Source organism: Phoxinus phoxinus (genome assembly GCF_949152265.1).
Source record: "Phoxinus phoxinus genome assembly, chromosome: 22".
Lineage (NCBI taxonomy): Eukaryota > Metazoa > Chordata > Actinopteri > Cypriniformes > Leuciscidae > Phoxinus > Phoxinus phoxinus.
Genome location: NC_136897.1, coordinates 4,876,641 through 4,883,176, shown reverse-complemented (window position 1 = coordinate 4,883,176; position 6,536 = coordinate 4,876,641). Strand labels below are relative to the sequence as shown.

General features: G+C 36.3%; 1 long non-coding RNA gene across 2 annotated transcripts in view; it reads right to left on the bottom strand.

The window, feature by feature from the left end:
• LOC306990728 overlaps positions 1 to 6,536 on the bottom strand; it is a 140,764-nt gene that overhangs the window by 85,442 nt on the left and 48,786 nt on the right. The gene's annotated exons all lie outside the window — the stretch shown is intronic.

Genomic DNA, 6,536 nt, shown 5'->3' with positions numbered 1-6,536 from the left:
TCATGACTCTTCACATACAGGAGACCAGAGAATGAAAAGCAGAAACTACATTAAAGAAGGCACATATTCCTCCTGGTTTAATTGCCATAGATTGCTAAAATCATCTTGTTGATTCAGTTTGTGTCTCTGGATGAATATGAAATGACAAACTTTAATCCGCTCCGTCTGAGCAAATCAAAGGAGCGGCGACCAGAACACTCTCAAACTATTTTCCCAGAATGCACCAGGGCTCCCGTCGTCAGCCTGTCTGCCCTCTCTTTTACTTTCATACTTTCTATTTTTGAGTTTTTGTTTGCTTGTTTCTCTCCTTATCATGCCATCTGGAATTCAACTCCATGGTTCTGATAAACATGGGGCACCACTTTGTCTCTCTTTCTCTCTTTCCTTCTCTCTCACATTCTCAGATGGAATTGTGATTTGACAGGCATGACAGTACGAGGACAAGACTCCCAGCATGTGAAAACAAACAAACAAATCAATAAGATAAGTCTGAAATATGTACAGAATCTTATCATCACAGGAAACAAAAAAATGTGCAAAACTGGCAGAGCTGCCCTATAGTGAGGTGTGAGAGACATATCAAGAAACAATGAACAGATCGTGACTTTACACTCGAACCACTCTCGCCAAGGTCATCTGAGAGGTGCAACGTTTCATTCAACATCATGAATGTCAAGTACTGCTCTTATTTATGTTGTATTATGAAGTAACTTACTGTATGACTTTCATACTACCGGTACATGCAATTACAGTAAATGGAGACCTGAGGCTGTCAAGCTCCCAAAAAAAATAAAAAAATAATCCATAAATTAAAATAAAGTTGGTCACATCATGTATTTTTACACTGTAAAAATCTGCTCAGTTGACTTAACTTAAAAAAAAATTAGGAAACCTGTTGCCTTAAAATTATTAAGTAAATAAACTTCATGCGTAATCAAAAAAATTAAGTAATGTGGAATTGTCATGTTCACATACCTTATTTTTTTTCAATTAAGCATTAAGTTTAGTTATTAATCATTTTAAGGCAATAGGTTTACGAAAAAAAAAAAGTGAACTGAACACAATCAGATAGCAATCTGATCATGAAAAGAGTATGTGTAAATGCCCTTTAAGACATATTTGAGCCGGTTTAGATTGATAGCTATTCGATCATGCGTACAAAATCCAAATGTACATGTGTCTCATTGTTCAGACCACATAACTGAACTATGTCAGTTAATGGAAGTGTGAAACCCCCATAATCCCCACACAAGAAACCAATCATGGTTGGATGGAGCAACACTAATTTCCATATTGGGTAAAGAGATTTCATATTTAAATGTTCCTCTAGGGTGCGAAATGTAAAACAAGATATTCAAATCTTGGAAAAATCTAAACCTAAACCTCTAAAAGGCTCAAGTTTTAAGACGTCCATGGGCATGTTCGAAAATAAACTTGAAGCAAGGTACTAGCATAAGCAATTCAAGCAAATCTGATTGAATGAAGCCCAAAATCACATGATACGATTCACAAGGCTCAGAAAGAGACGCGAGAAATAAATGAACTCTTTCTTTACCACTCCAGACATGAAAGAAAAATTAGTGAAAGAGGGAGACAGTAAAATACAAAGAGCACACTAAGGAGCACGGGGAGAAACAAGGACAGAGTCGATGTACGACCGGAGAACGAAGGAGACGGGAAAGAGATAAAAAACCCGGGCGGCCATGTGGGTGATTCCAGCCTCGGTCAGGTGTGTCCAAACACGGCGTGCTGAGACAGACAGGCGGGCACAGGCGGGCAGACTGGCGTCAGCGGCCACACGCATGCCCTGTCGCACCACACGCCAAGGGCCCGCATACCAGCGCTCCCACACGCATGTACACAATGAGAGCTCAGTCCTGCATCACGCACCAGCGGCAACAGCAATGTGAAATATTCAAACAGGGACAAAGGTACAGCACAGGAGGGGTGTGAGGGGATCGTGGCGGCCCGCCGAGGGGTGAGGACGAGACCGGGACACGGAGATCACAGTGGAGCAACTTTACACAACTTTGATGGAGTTGGGACCATTAAGGGTTAGGGTCAAGATCATTAGATACAGTTCAAGAGAAATTAGGTCATAGGTCATGTTCAGTGACACGCCGTGTTTAGATTTTTCATTACATTCAGTATTTCAGCCGGATGAATGATAATGAAACAGATCCTGTTACATATGACATGTGCAGACAAGCATGACACAAAGTACTGACAGACTAGAGCAACGTTTATACTGACAGGGTAGAGCAATATTAATATGCTCAGACTACATTGAGACAGAGTACCAACAGACTAGACGGACGTTAAAATGTTAACAAGAGCAAAATTCTATAAGCGCAATATTAATATACTGCCAGACTAGTGACGTTAAGATATTAACAGACTCGAGCGATATTAAAATTACTGACACTAGACCAACATCAAAAGATCATTATTAACTCATTCCCTGTATTTTCAAAAAGTTGCCAGGCACCGCCAGCATTTTTTTTATCCATAAAACTCAAGAATATTTTGTTGTATGAATATCTGACAAATGTTTACATCCACATCGGATTCAGAACGATGATCAAAACACAAGTCCATCAACACCCCAAAGCTTTACAGTCTCACACCTCGTCCTGGGTCAGCGTTTCATTCAGTGATGTAAGGCCGTTTTGATTTATCTGCCGTTTAATGTTTGATGATCACATTATTTTATATGTGCATAAGCAACAAAAATAAAAAAGAGCAATATTAATATAAATATATTGTCAGGCTGGAGTGGCATTAAAACATTAACGACTAGAGCGACATTAAAATACTGACAGACTAGACCCACATTAAGATACTTTCAGACTAGAGCTAGACTAGACTTTAGGGCTGCATGATATATCGGATATATCGAAATATTACAACAAATATATGCATACCGCAATGGCTTGCAATAACTGCATGATTTTAATACTCCAAAATATTAAAAAAAATCTAAGTTTAAGGTCAAAGCAGACAGCATAGAATAGACTCGACACAAAACCGTTACATACATGTGCATGCTTAATGTTATTAAATGCAATAAGCAAAGTACTCGCACCACACGCACAGAAAGCCACCTCTCAGACAGCACGACGAGCACGTGATCCTGAATTCAGTTCTCTTCTGCAGATTATGGCCAAAATACACACAAAATGATGTTGAAATGCCTGTCTTGGTGAGTATTCGTGTAAACACAGTCAGTTATGTCTTAAGTGAAGTAAACAGTTCAGAAAGAAAGAAATTGTGCGTGTAACAATATATTGGATCCGTGCGGCTCTTAAAGTGACAGCATCCTAATAAACCTGCCGATATCTGTGTGCTTGTTAAACAACAAGAGACTAAGAGAAACTGCTCACTGAAGAACTTTTGTAACTTCAATAAGAATCATACAGTGAAGACTACGCAGTGTTTTATTTTGATATTTATTCAGTTTCTGTTGTTAAATAAACCTAATGTAGGCCTCCCTGAACCCCCCTGGTTTACACTGACGTTAAAAGGACACTTACTTTTTGTGTAATGCCACAGCAAAACACTGCTGTTCACTTTCAGAAGTTGTAGGGATGCTTTCTTCTCACAAAAAGAATGTGAAACGTGCATGTTGCTTATACCATTTTCAGTTTTTAAATATATTTTAATATAAATTTACACACTTAAAGCATAATCGCATTATTTAACAAGTTATCGCATATTACAATTTTTGTCAATATATTGTGCAGGCTTACTAGACTGATATTAAAATATTGACAGACTAGACCGACATTAAGATACTTTCAGACTATAGCTCAGTAACGCCAAAATATTAACAGAGCAAAATGCTATAAAAACTATATTCAAATACTTTTAGACTAGAGCAACATTTAAGGGATAGTTTGCATACTAAGACTAGAGTGACATTAAAATACTAACAAGAGCAAGATGCTATAGGAGCAATTAATACAGTATACTGTCAGACAACAGCAATATTAATATAATATTGACATTTTGACTTGAGCAACGTTAAAAATCTAAAAGACTGGAGCATTATTACAGTACAGACGGACTAGAGAACCATTTTAAAAGTTGAAAAAAGACTCATTGTCAGTCACACAGAGTTGGTACATGGGCTATATCCAAGTAAAGTTTTGCGTCAAACGTCAGCTTACACAAATTCTTTGTTCAGTGTTTCAAATACAGAGGACCACATTTTAATTGCAGCATTTTTCTGCATTCTGTCCTATCATATTGTTGTAATAGAGTTAGAGTTAACCTAACCCTGCTGTAATTGCTTTTGGATAAACAGGTGAACACAATAACACCACACATTCATTCAGACAATGGTCAGATATAAAATGAAGGTACGCTCATTCTCAAGACACGTTATTTCATAAAAATTCAGGTTGTTTTATATGTTGAAAATATAGAATTGACTGATTTACAATATGTCTGGGCCAGAATTTTTTTTTATTTTTTTTTTCACATTTATTTTACAGCTTAGAAGTTGCTGAAAAGCATACAAAAGGCCATTTAATGGCAGGCCCACTGTGACAACTTACCCAATATAGTGTGGTATACAGCCAACATGAACTGTATAGAACAGTGGAAATATTCACTGGTGGGTTTTTTTTTTTTTTTACAGCCAGGACAAGATATGGGTCTATACCAAGAAATGGGGTTTAAAGGTAAATCATACTCACTAGAAATATTCACTAGAATAAAGCATCTATTAAAAAGCCCATTTCTCCCCTAATTGCTACAATGACTATGTGTGTTTTGAGTAAGTAAAAAGATGAATCACTGTTACTATACTGATGATTGCATTCAAGTGTTAAATCAGGACATTATAAGAATAAAGAAGATAAATCTGCCATATCCACCAGACCTCCTTTGCCAAAGAAAAACATCTTAGATTGTGCTTATATTGTGATGTACACATGGTCATGGTAATTCGAAAGGTTCAACTTTAACATTCAGACATGTAACCAAGTTTTTATTACTGTATATATTAATTCAACCACACAATTGAATACAATGGGATAAAAAAATGAAAGTCACTTAAGGTCGAGGTTTAGAGAAAATAATCTTAACACTAAAGGCTTTTTTACTGATACCATGATAACTGAAACAAAATTTAGAGATTGTTTTTTTATTATTATTATTCTAAATTAAAATTAGAATATGAATTGTGATAACAGAGATAGGCAATATGTGCGGTTAATGACCTTGATTTATGTTTTTTTGTGAACAAGCCTAATCTACATAATTACACAGCGCACATATTCATCTGAGCTGGATGTGTGTCGTGTTTTCAAGCCGACACAATTAAAAAGTATTGCCTGTCAAACAATATTAAACACTGTGAAGAAAGTATAACAAGAATAAATATATATATATATATGTCTGGTTGGAACATAAATATCCTGTCCCAATGCAATGTACTAAAAATCATAATTTTACTATTAAATATTGTCTGTACAATGGTCTTATTTCCGGAAATAGATGTTTCATTCATTTTGGTTAATTATGATTAAATAAATATAAGCATAAAATCAAGATGTATTCATTAGTATTTATATATAGATTATATTGTTAATTAGGCTATATTTATATAATGCTATATAAGGAGAGATTAAGAAATAAAAATAAAATAAACATAAATAAACGTTGCAGTATCTGAAGAAAATCAGTCAAAATAAATAAGAAAAACTCACATAACCAAAGAAAACCAAGATAAATCTTTTCAAATGTCAACTCTCAGCTTGTGCTGCCATCTAGTGGATAACACATCTAGATCAATATTGTGGCTCTGCTGCCACCCTGTGTTTAATGCCGGGACCTTCACCGGACAGCCATGATGCATCCATGACATGAAGGAAGCCGTTACTGTGGGGTTTATCTAGATAAATGACACTTGACACAGGTTTCATAGCGCTTCACACAATGTAAAGCAGCTCTATAAAACAGGTCTGAGCATACATCTATTGACGCCATACATCTATCCCTCTCTTCACTTTGAAAAGCACATCTGTTCTGAGTTAGCAGGCCTCAGCCGCCCCAATCTCCCTCTGGCCTCTCAGACTCCTTCAAATACAGCTCAACTCCTGAACTTCCGACATGATCTGGGTCAATTCTTCTGCCCTCGCCCTCGAGGAAATATACTTCAGACATCTAATCAAGGCTAAAGCGGCAAAACACAAGTTAGAGGGTTCAACACACACAAACTAATATTCAATGGAGAGCACTGACAATCAAACTGAAAAGACTCATTAATATTCATGCTCTGGGAAGAGAAAAGACAAGTGGCAGAAAGCAACAGGCCGTTTACACGAGACACATTCTGTTTGTTTTGCAGACATATTTGGCAGTCAGTGTTTTTTGAGCATCTTGCTCAAAAAAGTGAGTGAAAAAAATGAGTGCCACATTTTTGAAGAAAAAAAATAATAATAATTTACATTTGCTCAGACTAGCTTTTTTTTTTTTTTTTTTACACATGTCCTGTTAAAAAAGGACCTAACATTCAGTAAAATCAAACT